Raw genomic sequence first — 14,247 nt, forward strand, 5'->3', positions numbered from 1 at the left:
TCAAAGTTTCCCCCACAAGTCCAACTTCATGATACAAGATAGGTGAGGATCAAAGTGATTATTATTTCAAAGGGTTCAACATTTATTACAGTTAAGTCTTGCCTCCCCACCTCTGCTTGGCAAATACAGAATGTTTCACATGCATGATAATAGACTTTAAGCAGGAATAAGCACAGTCGTGGGGTAAACTGGAGTGTAAGATGGAGAGGAAATGAGATGTAAATGGAATTCCAACAGCTTGCATCATTTTCTCACTGCACGCGCTCACGTCTTGTGCATGGATGCTTGCTCACGCAGTCGCATGAATACATCATCAGTACTACATTGGCAGGACAACACATGTTTATGCTTTTTCAAATACAGTGGGACTTAGGTTTTCACTCTGTTATTAATTTGTTCCAAAAGGTTAGACGAAAACCGAAACATATAAAAAAACAAAGCTATATTTCCCATAGGAAATCGTGCAAATACAGTTAATAAAAACTGGGTAATTGTGTTAAGTGAAAAATGTCGACAAAAACTGAATCATACGAAAACAGGTTCGTGTACGAAAACCGAGGCAAAGTTTTGGTTACGAATTTTGACAAAAAACAAATCATACAAAAACTGGGGTGGGTACAAGAACCGAGGCAAAATTTTGGCAAAAATGAAAACTGGGGAGTGTATGAAAACCAACACAAAATTTGGGTGAAAAATGTTGCAAACAAATTTTGACGAAAAATGAATCATACAAAAATTGAAGAATGTAAGAAAGTGGAGGCAAAATTTGGCAGAAAATTTGGACGAAAACCAAATCATACGAAAACTGAGGCATGTACTTGAACTGAGGCGACATTTTGGTGATAAATTTGTCTGAAAACCAAATCATACGAAAACTGTGGCATGTACGAAAACCCAGGCTAAATGTTTTGATGAAAACCGAATCATACAAAAACTGGGGTATGCAGAAACCGAGCTTTGACTGTACTTTGGGTCATCCGTGAAGAAGCAATTGCAGGCAGGGTTGAGTGGGTGGAGAAGAGTGTCAGGAGTCCTTTGTGACAAAAATCAGCAAAAGTGAAGGGAAAGATTTACAGGGAGAGACCGACAGACAGGAGGCCGCGCTGGACATGGCGGAGCTTAAGATGCTTCCATTTTTGTTGGGAGTGACAAGGATGGACAGGATTAGAAATGAGCAGATCAGAGGAACAGTCCGCGTTAAACGTCAGAGAAGTCAGACTGAGATGGTTTGGTCATGTGAGAAGGAGAGATTGTGATTAAATTGGTAGACGGATGCTGGAGCTGGGGCTACCAGTGAGGAGAAGGAGGTGAAGACCAGAAGTGTCTAGTGTGGTTAGAGAGTACATGCAGGTGCTCGTACTGACATAGGAAAATGGAAACACCCCTAGTGGGAGGAAGAAGCAGTGGTATAGAACATAATGGTGTTGAGGTGTTGATGCTAAATAAGGTGATCTCAATATTAGAAACACCTCTCTAGTTCTTACATGCACTTCAAAGACACATTCATTCACCCCAGCTTCCCTCTATAACGCCATTGTTGCCAACGTATTTTTAATAGGGCCTCACTGTGCTTATCTCAGCGCGGGTTTAGGTATGGTGTGTTAATCCCATTAACATTATCATACCCACATGAAAACACCCGAGTCGGTTCCGCCACGTTCACAGCTCCCTTGATGTCATTAGCCAGCCGAGCCTTAATAGGTATCATTAGCGTTTGGGTCAGAACCGTAGCAATAAATATGCCACTGCAGACCTGCATTGGAGTTGATCAGTTTCACTCACTCAAGAAGGAGATTGGATTGCCTTTAAACGCATAACGCCGGCTTTTGAGGCACACTCCAGCATTAATGGCTCGGCGACTTCGCTCTCCCTTCTTGGGAACGTCTTGCCTCGCGCACGTACAGCGATAGGATTGTCTTTCCCGAGCAGCGTTTAGTTAAATAAGTGCACTTCAGAAGCGGTTAGAACAAATTCTTTGCTGTTATCTTTAATTTAGCCTTCCTTTTATTTGTAGGTTCAAAAAGATGAGTCGAAGAAAACACACAAAGGAAATTTACACAAGCCGCAAAAATCAATAGCACATGAAGTAAACCGTGTGCTTTTTAATTACACCCCTTGAGCTTCACAATACCCGGCATAGGGGTTGTTTTTGTACACAATTTAAAGTCAAAGATGCTTTGGGCCGACTAGCTTGTAGATCAACAACAAAGTACCAAAGGCTGAGCCTTTTAGTTCACAAGAAAGTCGTGGGAATTGTATGTGCAGCGACTAGAAGGCTGTCAAATTGGGATTCATATTACATGAGCGATGGTACATAATGAACTGATAAGAGCCGTGCTGACATAGTGACTAGTAAGTCATTAATTATGTCATATTGCTGTTTCTTGGCAACGGCAGCCTCATATTATTGGTTCATGAAGCTGCTATGGGTAAGGCTAATGTAATCTGAAGTCATCTCTTTGAGTCCAAAGAGATTTTTACACGATTGCAACCAAAACTTTGAAGGTCTTATTGTCTGGACCGCTATTGACTGAATGGCAATGCTAGTTCAGCAGATAAGTAACACGTTCTCAATAAAGAGTCCAGTGGAGTTCCAAAGTGTTTACTTTGAATCACTTTCCCATACAGAACATACAGAAATAAAGCTAGCCATAGCTTGATGCTAATTTACATTGGAAATCCCATAGACACTGCATGTCCTGATGGCGGTCGGTACTTCCTGACTACAGCAATACCCTGAGGACTAACTGAACATAAAAATGACTGTCTCCCCATGATAGAAAATAATCAAGAAAAAAGTTGAACAAAACGTGATTTTACTGTAGCGTAATCCCTTATTAATTCATTCATTGGTTCCAGACCCGACCGTGAGTAGCGAATTTCTGCCTAGTGGGATTCCTTTTAAATGGAATATTGTTTTAGTTCCAGCATAGAAAACCTGTTTAAAAACTTCTAAATATGTTTTTAACATTATTAGCGCCCTCTAAATACATGTATGAAATAACACCCATATAGTCACCTTTACACTTTTATATACAAATGTATATAATCCGAGAAAATAAGTCATTTAAGATAAATAAGACTCGAGTTTGTGTGTTGCAATAAATATCTTCCGGACATGTGGACAGTAAGTGACATTGGGGGTTCAGAGTTGAGTTTTAGCTGGATTACGGCCACAGTAGCTTGTGTTATTTTTATGATTATTATTATTGTTATTGTTGTGATTGTGCCTGTTGTAAGATAATTTAAACTTGCAATAAAAGTAATTTTTTGTCTACAGGACCCGAATAATGTTAAAAAAAAACATATTTATTATGTCATAAACAGGTTTTCTATGCTCAAACTACAAAAATATTCAATTTATTAACATTGAATCCGATATCGCGGACATTCATGTAACCGGGTCGGTTCAGGTGTCAATTAACCGCTATTAACAAGGGACGGCCGTATTTGTATTTTAGTTCATTTTGCCATTTTTATGTTTTATTGCTTAATTTAGGCAAAACATGTGTTAAAGTATGCATATTTTTTACTAATGGGTCGTAGTCAACCACAAAAGAGCAATCATTTATGAATTAATTTTGGAAAAAATGCGATTGAGTGAGGGTGCGATGTTCAAACCGTTAAATGGCGAAGGTCGACTGTATCCCTTTCATTCATTTGGAATTGTTTTATGCATGTAAAACTATAATTGTAGAAACATAAAAGTGTGTTTTGTGTTGACATTGTGAGACTTGTGGAGTGACTGTGTTCGTCAACAAAGAACTACAGATGTCTGATGACATAGACGGGCGACCAAGCTCACTTCCGCTTCCTGTGTCAGTGTATCAGCAAGCTAATAGGCTACTCACAAGGATGTTTTTCAATAACAAGCCAAGACGCACGCCATATTGTATGCTAACCGGAAAATGTATGCAATATTTTGGTGTAGATTTTCAAGGCTAACCGCGGCGTACGCTAACCGAGGTTTGACTGGTTTTAAAAAATGGATAAATGTGAGCAGTTGTAAGCCCGAATGAGCCCTTCTATTAAACATGGTGTCTTCAGTATTCTTTGTTCCAACTTCATCCTTGCTCTTCTACCTTGTATTATTATATACAGTATGTGTGTGGGCATTGTTTCAGTGTTTGCTCATGGATTAAACCAGGCCAGGGCCCAAGAGGACACAGGTTAATGTGGCCTATTTCAGGAGATGAATCCTGCATGGTCACAATGTCTTTCTCTTTCTCACAAACACACATTTTCCTTTGTTGTGTTTGGCTATTCTCTTTCCTTCCCTTCTTCTCCTTCCTGTCTAATAAAGAGTCCAGGCATTTACAGGCTAAAATAAATCACTCACACTTAACATGCACCCAAAAAGTGGGTTGTTGTTTTTATTTTTACACACTTGCAGTCGTCTTTGTTGCCTTCATACAAACCGGGTTTTCCGAGAATTCAAGCTGTGCGTTCATGACGCTCCTGCTGTCTCCATTCCTTTTGTTGTTTCATTGCGCCTATGCTTGCAAATCAATCATTTATCCATTAATTTTAATCCTAAAAATTATGTAAACAGATGTAATTAAATTAGCCACACAAAAACAGCAGGACAGCAATAGCAAGTGGTACTGCTTTTTAATTTGCAATTATGAGCTTTGAGAGCTTTCTTGCATTATCTGACTACACTTACCAGCCATTACATTAGGTACACCAGCGCTATGTAATGATGCACCCTCCCTAGGAAAAAATCTGAAAAGTACTGGGTGTCTCATATCCCCATACCAAAGTCAAGTCAGAGCTTTTCTTCCTGCTACTCACACACGCCAGCGACCAAGAACGAGACAACACAGACCACTTGAGAAAGTGACTGGACGGCTAGACAAGTGAGCAAAAAACATTTACTTGTCTTACATTCAAGCTAATGCAGTAAACAAACTGCAAATGTTCAGTCATTATTTCCTCAAGCATTTGTTCTTACATTCATGCCTTTCTATGTTTGTCCTGAAAGCCCTCTTGGCCTACATAATGACTGACCGCTGGGAATAGCTGCACATTTTCTATTTAATAGCCGAAAACCAGACCGGCGCATAGCTCAAGTGGTGTCGACGGGGAGAATGGGTAGTTTGTCACGTGCTTCAGGAAAGCCACTTTGAGCTATTGTTGGTTGATAAAAGGCTAGTTCAGCGTCACTTCAGTATCTTTAGACAGAAGCCGGACTGTATATCTGTGTAGACATTAACACCTTCAGATAACCCGATGAGAAATATTTTCTAAAAGGCACAAGAACGATCATTCTCCCCACTCTGGTGTTAAAACATCTCTGTCCACCGCAATCGACTTGCCCGTGCATTATCACACATCTGGTCATCAATGATGTGTACATTATCTTTAAACTCAGCACACATTTGTTTTGGGGGTTTTGGGAACCCCGAAAGGGGAGAATTATATTGTAGGACAAGTCTTTCTGTGAACTCCAACTGCACTAAAGAAGAGGTCAACTTGATCCGATGTTGTTAAACAGTTCATAAAATGTTAAACAGTTCATAAAATGTTAAATTCTTTCAGTGTGAAGTGCACCCCTTACATAAGCTCAGTGTCTGGCAAAAGCCCCATTCCTATAGAAGGAACGATGTTCAGATAGGAGTAACTTCTGGTAATGCCACGTCATTTTTGATCGTTTATAACAGGGATTCTCAACTGGTGGGTCGCACACCCATTTTGGGCGGATTGCAGACAGCTAGTCGAAAATTACATTCAAGTATTACAAATACATTAATAATAAAAAATAAACATGACTAAATAAAATAACAATAAATAAAAAATAATAAATAACAGATGTTTTACTTGTTTTTTTATTTAGAGGTAAAACTAATCAATATTTTAGTCATCCTTATTTAGTCATTGCACATTTATAAGTGAAATATCTGATTTTATGGTGTTATTTATTGCAATTTTGAAATGTAATTTTAATCTATGCATTATTTGCGTAGCGGGCTGGCCCATTAGGCAATATAAGTGGTCCAGAGGCTGGCAAAAAATTGGGGGGAAAAAAAATCACTTTCAATATAATTATGTGTATTCATGTTTATAAAAGTTGACCTAGCGAGTTTTAAAAACCAAATACTTTTGCTTGGTTTACGTAAAGAAAAGAAGGTCACAACTTAAAGGCCTTTGGAAAAACAACAAAACATGGTCTTACATGTGCATACTGTGTATACATGTTCATTTTGTATGTGAGCACAAAGAGGCCCAAGGCTAAGGCTCAACAAGAGACAGGGGTGGCACATTCAACATCTTAATGGCGGTAGACTAATAACAAACGCTGTTGGTCTTCATAGGACTGCAGAGCATTGTTGCCACCTATAGGAGTATCAATAGACTACTCCCCATTGATTTAAAAAAAGTCTCTTTCAGAATAAAAGCGCAAGATTAAGAGCAGCGATCCACGAGTTGAGAATCACAGATTCACCGTGGTATTCATGTGCATAACTTCTCTCGCACACAAACGCATGAAGACTAGAAGCCAAGAAATCTGCCTTCCATCAAACTATTACACCAATCTGCCCCAGCTTGTAAATGCGCTGCGTTGCAGCTGTAATGAGACCTGACAACTTTGTGAAGGGGACAAAAAGGCAGGAGAGAGATCGGAGGGAGGAAGAGGAGGAGGTGGAGGAAGGGGTGATAAAGATGGAGACAGTTGGGGTGGGGAAATGGTGCGTTTATTGGGCTTCTTCTTGCCAGAAGGCAGGAACATTTCATAGCACCTCTTAAATAGAGAGAGTGATTTCCTTCCCGGAAAGAAAAAGCCTCACTCCTGTGTAGATCACGCTGAAATATTGTCATAACCCTGATTGGAAGTACTCCTTTACTACAAGGTTTCATGTACTAGAGTGTTGACACATGAATGTGCTGTTTACACATTTCACATGCATTCCTTCCCTATATATATAATATAAATGTGAGGATATTAATCACAATATGCCAGTGTGATTCCTTGAAACCAACTTGTATGGTACACAGTATTGTAAACAACTGTAAGATGACCAGTGGGATACATTCTGTAGATTTTTTTGTCGAAATATAAGTAGAAATCAGTTTTTTATGTTATCTGATGTTTTCCCATCTTTGCAAATACTCAGTTAATTAGTACCTGAAAGATTTAACCTAAAGTATGTGCACTCTTGTGTCTGTCACAAGGCCAACTCTGTGATTAGAATCGTTTGGCCCAGATCAATTTCTGCTTGGCCCCTGATCGTGCTGGTTTATTGATGGACCATCTGACTTTTAAATAACAGGAAACAGTGAGTACTAGCAATGCACTCCGCCTTATCTTATAAGAGTCACACAAAACATAACATTAAAGCGTGGAGGTTGCAAACGCCTGCATAGTTATGTGAGACACAATATTACATTCACATTTTAGCAGCAGCATCATGCTAGTTGAGGGGTTTTGTTTTAAGATGTGTAGTGAAGCCGACTTTTTTGTCTGTGCTGTGGTGGGTGCATACACGGGGCGGGCTCATCTAGCTAGGGGTGGGTCAGAGGCGGTATCATGTCCATGAAAAAGGAACATTTCCAGTCTTTCCCCACAGGATTGCACTTTATATGTGGTGGAGTGTCATTTCCGGGTCGGGTATGAGATCCTGCACCAAGTGGAGCAGTTTAAGTACCTCGGGTCTTGTTCATGAGTGAGGCAAGGATGGAACGTGAGCTCGACAGGCAAGTGATGTGGGTTCTGCATCAGCCTGTTGCGGTGAAGAGGGAGCTGACTCGGCAAAGCTCTCAATTTACTGGCCAATCTACGTTCCTACCCTCACCTAGGGTCATGAGCTTTAGGTAGTGACCGAAAGGACAAGATCGCAGGTACAAGCATGTAGGGTGGCTGAGCTGTCCCTTAGAGATAAGGTGAGAAGCACTGTCATCTTGGAGAAACTCTGAGTAGAACCACTGCTCCTCCGCATCTGGTCAGGATGCCTCTCGGATGCCTCCCTGTGGACGTGTTCAGGGCACGTTCGACTGGTAGGAGGCATCTGGGAAGACCCAGGACACATTGGAGGGACTATGTCTCTCAACTGGCCTGGGAACGCCTCGGAATTTGCCGGGAAGAGCTGGGCAAAGTAGCCTTGGAGAGGGAAGTCGGGGCTTCCCTGCTTAGGCTGCTGGCCCCTCTACCCGACCTCGGATAAGCAGTAGAAGATAATGTACTGTATGGATGCATGTGGTGGTGGGTTGTGGGTTACCAGGAAGGTGGTAGGGAGTCTAGATGAGACTAAAAAAACTATTATATTTCTTTAAAGCCAAATCTCTATTATCTGTCCGTAACCATTTTCTATGCCGCTTGTCCTCACGAGGGTAGCAGAGGTATGCTGGAGCATATTCTTTGTATTATTATTATTAGTTATTACTATCAACGTTTCAACTCTTTCCCATTATGCCTTTGTGTTGTATTTTTTTCATTATTGCTGTTTTATAATTTTTTTCTATACTTTGTTAAATTAAAGACAAATTAAAATTAATTAGTAACGGGGTTGTCGCAAATAAATGAATGTGTGGGAAACACTGGTTCTTATTTATGATTAAAAAATAGATTGAGCGCATATTCTCTGAAAAGTGCAGCAAACAAGTGAGGGAGATGATATATTTTGTCATGTTTGATGCACATGCTCTAGTGACACATATTCCTGTATTGATGTTTGAGTAATTGATTGAAAATTGTGCACAATAATGGAGATTTAAATACCCAAAAATGTAGACATATTTTGAAATAATAAATACATGATATAGGCCGCCCAGTGGCCTGGTGGTTAGCATGTTGGATATGGAAGATCTGGGTTTGAATTGCCGTTGGACATCTCTGTGTGGAGTTGCATGTTTTCCCCGTGCGTGCTCGTGTTCTTTGCAGGTACTCTGGCCTCCACATTCCAAAAACATGCTTGTTAGGTTAATTGGTGACTCTAAATTGTCCATTGGTATGAATGTGAGTGCCTATCTATAGTTGCCCATCTATATGTGCCCTGCCATTGGTTGCATGGCAACCAGTTCAGGGTGTACCCCGCCTCTCGCCCAAAGCCAACTGGGATAGGCTCCAGCATACACCCAGTCAGGACAAATGGAAGATAATGAATGAACATAATATAATACTAAATAATAATTCTATTATATTACATGGCATGACATTATTCATATGGCATATAATCCCATACCTATACAGTATGTAAGATAATGACATCAATGTCATACACACAAACCTCAACGATAACACATTGACTTTGACCTTCCTCTGTATGGACGTTAAACTGTAACCCCTGCTGTGTCAGACATGGCAGCTCGTCTCACAGAGACAAGTGTCCTACAACTGCAAAAACATTTTGTGTGTGTGTGTGTGTGTCCTGCATATGTGTGCGTGTGTGTGTGTCAGGCAAAGCTTCTAGCTGCAGAACATCAAGAGCTATGTGTTGGCCTGGAGCTACTCCCAGGGATAAACACAGTGAGAAACTAATCCTCTCTTGCCTTCGTGTCCAAGTTTGTGTGCGTGTGCGTGTGTGAGGCTGTTGTGGCCAAGGTTATATCTGCATGACCTCAATGCACACAAAAATGTCCCAGGGGCATACATGTTTAGTCCATGTCAATCACTTTGATATGTAGAACTTGTGTGCTACTGTGTGTGTGTCTGCTAGAGAGAGAGAGAGAGAGAGAGAGAGAGAGAAGCTGTACTGAGGGGTTTTGTGTAATCGTGCTGAGCGTTCAAGCGTGTCGAGAGAAAGGACATGTCCTCAGCTCTGATCACACAGTCTTCCATATATGCCACAATAGAGGCGGCGTGATAGAGAGACAGAGGGTGATCGGGAAGAAAGGGCTGAGGAAAAACACGGGATGAATGGATGATGAAGAGAGGATGACAGGCAGGCAAAGCGAGAAAAAGACGGATGGGGTGAGGACGGAGAGGGATGGATCTGGAGGGAGGGAGGAATAAAGAAAGAAGAGAAAAGGGCAATAAAGCGATGGGGGGAAAATAGAGTGACAGAGACAGAGTAGGAGGGAAAGAAATGGAGGCAGAGATGAAAGTGAGAGGGGAGGACGGACGTAGAAAGCTCGGAGGAGCGGTTTGAGCCCCCTCACTTCTATTTTCCCCCCGTCCCTCTCTTCCTCTCTCTTCCTCATGCAGAGCTCCCTTGCTGGAAGCTTACTGGCCCCCGTGCTGCCTGCTTAATTGTGTGTGTGTGTCAAATGACTAATAAAGTTTTCCTCTCTTGTTTACTTCACACCAAAGCAAGGGAACACAAACACCACCATATGATTTGTGTGTGTGTGTGTGTGTTGACAGTGTGCATATGTCCTGCTGTAATTGTTTATTGCCTTGACATTAGGCTATGAAGTATTATTCATTTTAGTACAGTAGAATGTCCCCCATTTCCACCCAGTGACAATATGGTAACGGTGATGTTAATGGTGTAGTTTTTAGCAAAGAGCCGAACAACATTACAAGGAAGCACATCACATTCATTTTCAAGTGATTTGGATTTTGTCGTAAATTTTTTGTCAAAATGTTGCTTCTGTTTTCGTACGCTGTCTCGTTCACACGATATCACACCTAACATTACATTTTTATCATGTTGTCGATGTTTATTTATTTATATTTATATACACACGCGTGCACCCGCATACACACATACAACATAATAATACATGATATATATTAATAATATATACTACAGTATATTAAATCATAATAAGAATAATTGTATACAAATAATATAATATAATTCAAACTTTTAAAGGGGAGTGTAGGAGCATAGCATAGCATAGCATTGCATAGCACATAACGTAGAATAGCATAGAGTAGTCAAACACAACGCACAACTAAACACAACACAACATAACATAACATTGTTACATTACAACACCCTGTACTGTATTTTTCCGTGAAATCAAGTGCCCAAACAAAGCAACCAATGCGTTGCTGACTCACTGTCCATGCATTTTTTTTAATTGAGCGCGACTGCTAAATAACCCGCCATGGAGCCAAAGAAAGTTGCGAGTGCCGGCACTTATGATAAAGAAGGTGAGAAACACTGTTGAATTCCATCTCACCAGAATGTCCGGTAAGTCTGCATCAACAATACACCATCCATTCGTCGTTCATAATTATTTTGCATGTAAATAGTGTACTTTTTGTTCATGTTTGGTTTGTCTGGAACTGATTATTTCCTTGGGGTAAAATTACCAATTTTTTTGAAGAAATTAATTACAAAAAGATAGATAATAAAGGACAGTCATAAAGAATAAATAAAGTATTGAAAATGCACAAAGCACAAGTCTAAGGTATATGATACACCAATTTAACAGGTTTATTTTCTTTGTAAAGGTCAACATATTATACTCCAATGGGTCACGCACCATTCTAATATACACAGACACAATGTTCAAGCATGCATCCATAAACAGGCACCCACATGCTGGTGCTGTATAGGTCCCCCCTCCCCAAAGGTCAAGCCATTAGCCAGAACACACCGTTACCAGAACAAATGACACCTTCGGAAGCAACGCGTTTACTTAAGGTCGCAGAGATCCAAAAAGAGCAGACAGAAAAAAATTGAGTGATGTGGAAAATGTAATGTAAAGGTGAGAGAATGTCAATGTAAATGTCAAAATAAGAGGGTAAAATTGTAAATACGTAGTTTTGTTATTAATCCATTCCAAAGGGTCGAGAACCAAATCATACGAGTGTGCCTAATAGGATGAGTAATGGGGACATTTGGTGTTGGCTGTGCTACCAACGTTTTGTCATATAACAGTTTGTCACGCGGAATATTGTACAATAACCGAGACAGTGGACAAGAACCGAGGTGAAAAGTTATAAAACCAAATCATATGAAAACGGGGGTGTTCGAAAAGCAAGGTGTGTGAGAATGTTCTCATATCAAAGCAGTTGGATGGACATTTTGAAGCAATCGTTTGCCCCTTCAGTCTCCCAATCTCTCGCTTGTCCTATTTGAGTGTCAAGTCTCTGGGAGAGTGCACTCCTTCACTCGACACTGGTGGAGGTGTTCGCCTCAAGCCCCGGCTACTAATGAGACGTTCAGAAAAGACGGACGCATCACAGGGACCATTTAAAGTGTAGAGAAAAGACAGGGATTTGTTTCTGATGGCAGTGACTCTGCTTCATTACCCTTTTCCGCCCCTGCGTTGGGCACTACTCCACCACCATTACACACCCCTTTTCTCCCTTTCTTTCACTCTGTCTTATCTCGTGTATGTTTCTCACGGTTTAGCTTGGATCTTTGTCAAATTAAGGGCACCAGCAGAGGAGCTTTCATAGCATTTCGCCTCAGGGGTATTGCGTACCGCAGTCTTTTTTTTTTTTCCTCAACCTTTCCTGAAGTTACGTAACATATGCAAATGTGCCTTCATGAATAATAGAGTTTACCCGTCTTAAAAGAGCTTTTGAAAATAATTAAGTGTTGGCGGGACGTGTCGTGCAGGTGTGTATGAATGTGGGGAGGCTGAGTAAATGCCACTTCTCAGGAGAGCACTAATGAGTCAAGTATGATGTTGAGACACTCAAGACATTTTGAATTGCGACTATGTTTATTGTGATGGTTGTGGTTTACAATGCAGTAGAACTGTAGTTAGAGGTGTTTCTAATATTTTGGCAACCTTACTTAGAAACCTGTGACGGACAAAACATCAGTAATGGCTTCCAAGACTATGTAGTGGCGTTATCTTAGCAATGCAAGATTGTAGAAGACCACAATGTATCCCACTTCAGTACACAAGCGTCTGAATCATTGTAGTGTTGCTCTACATAGAGGGGAACTTGGAAAACAACAATACATCATACAAAATTTAATTCAGTTTAAAACAAATGAAATAAAAGAATGAATTCCTCATAGGTACAGACATAACACAGCTATAATTTTAAAAATGGCAAAAAAATTTATCAAAATAATACTGAAACACAGCCAAACTACCACCTTGACATGAATACAAGACAGTATTTTACCTGTAGAACAGTCTGAACAAGACTTTATACGCCCACCAGCCACAATGTGTTACGTATACCTGAGCAATCGATTAAGATAAATGCGCAGTTTTGAGGCATTAGTCTGAATTCTATAAAACGAGTTATATTATATTTGGGGTCGACAGAATTTGCCATCTCACCAACAGGTGGTGACAAACAACTTTGACCAAAGCGAGTCAGAGCTTTTCTTCCTGTCACTCACACATACCCGTGACCTGGTGAGTTGCAGCCAATAAAAGCCATTTTGTTTCTGTAGCTTTTCTCCACGGTTTTTGGGACCGCGTAGCTATCAGAGAAGTAGTCAATGTGCACACATTTGAAAAGGTTTTCAAATTGTTTATAAAAAATAAGAGCAATATATTTGGTTATAGCGCTGGACTCCAGCATCAGTGAAAATATTGAAGAAAGAGCCCAGAATGAAAGTACACAGAGTCTATACACTGTAGCAGTTGCCGCACCACTTGAAAGGGAAAGTGAAGCTTGTGTAGAAGTGAGAGTTAAGCTTGTGTGAGTGAGAATAATGCATCTATTATGTATCTGCCTCTTCCAATATTTTTCATATGTAAGTGTTGCACAACTCTGATTGTGCTGAGTGTGTGTGTGTGTGTGTGTGTGTGTGTGTGTGTGTGTGTGTGTGTGTGTGTGTCAAGAAGGCCTTCAATGAGACTGAAAATGCACCGAGATTATAGACTGAATCTACAGGTGTAATAACATTATCTAACAAGCCGTAACACAGGAAAAAAAGTGAGGACGGGTTATGATGCAAATTTCATGATAATGGCGATCAACAAAGCAGAGTCATCAAACAGCTGTCAAGCAGTTAAGACACACAAAATGACATATGATTTCACATATATTGAAAACATAATTAATTTTCTGTTATGGTTTGGATTTTTTTGGATTTTCTTTAAAATATCTTGAAAAAGAGATGTCACCTTATGTACTTATTACTACGGATGTCCGATATTATCGGCCAATATAGGCATATAAATTAGTTGCAGCTTTCCAAATTGTGTAGTTACCACTATTCCTTTTTGCGAATTTATTAAGATTATGTTACCTGTTAATAGTACAACATGTTAATAAATTGACTATTGGTCTTGATTTTGTGTCATGACTTGTGTTCAGGCAAAGTGTTTCAAATAAACATGGTACTTTTTCTATAACTTGCATTTCATATTGCAGTATTTGTCACAAACAGTGTTTATTTTGTGAAATGCATCCAGTGGCACCACCTCATAACGTGA

General features: G+C 40.1%; 1 protein-coding gene across 9 annotated transcripts in view; it reads left to right on the plus strand.

Moving 5' to 3' along the window:
• The window catches only part of ctnnd2a (catenin (cadherin-associated protein), delta 2a), a 245,352-nt gene that overhangs the window by 131,234 nt on the left and 99,871 nt on the right, over positions 1-14,247 (plus strand). The window lies entirely within an intron of this gene.

The sequence above is a fragment of the Dunckerocampus dactyliophorus genome, chromosome 21 (assembly GCF_027744805.1).
Source record: "Dunckerocampus dactyliophorus isolate RoL2022-P2 chromosome 21, RoL_Ddac_1.1, whole genome shotgun sequence".
In the NCBI taxonomy this organism is placed as follows: Eukaryota; Metazoa; Chordata; class Actinopteri; order Syngnathiformes; family Syngnathidae; genus Dunckerocampus; species Dunckerocampus dactyliophorus.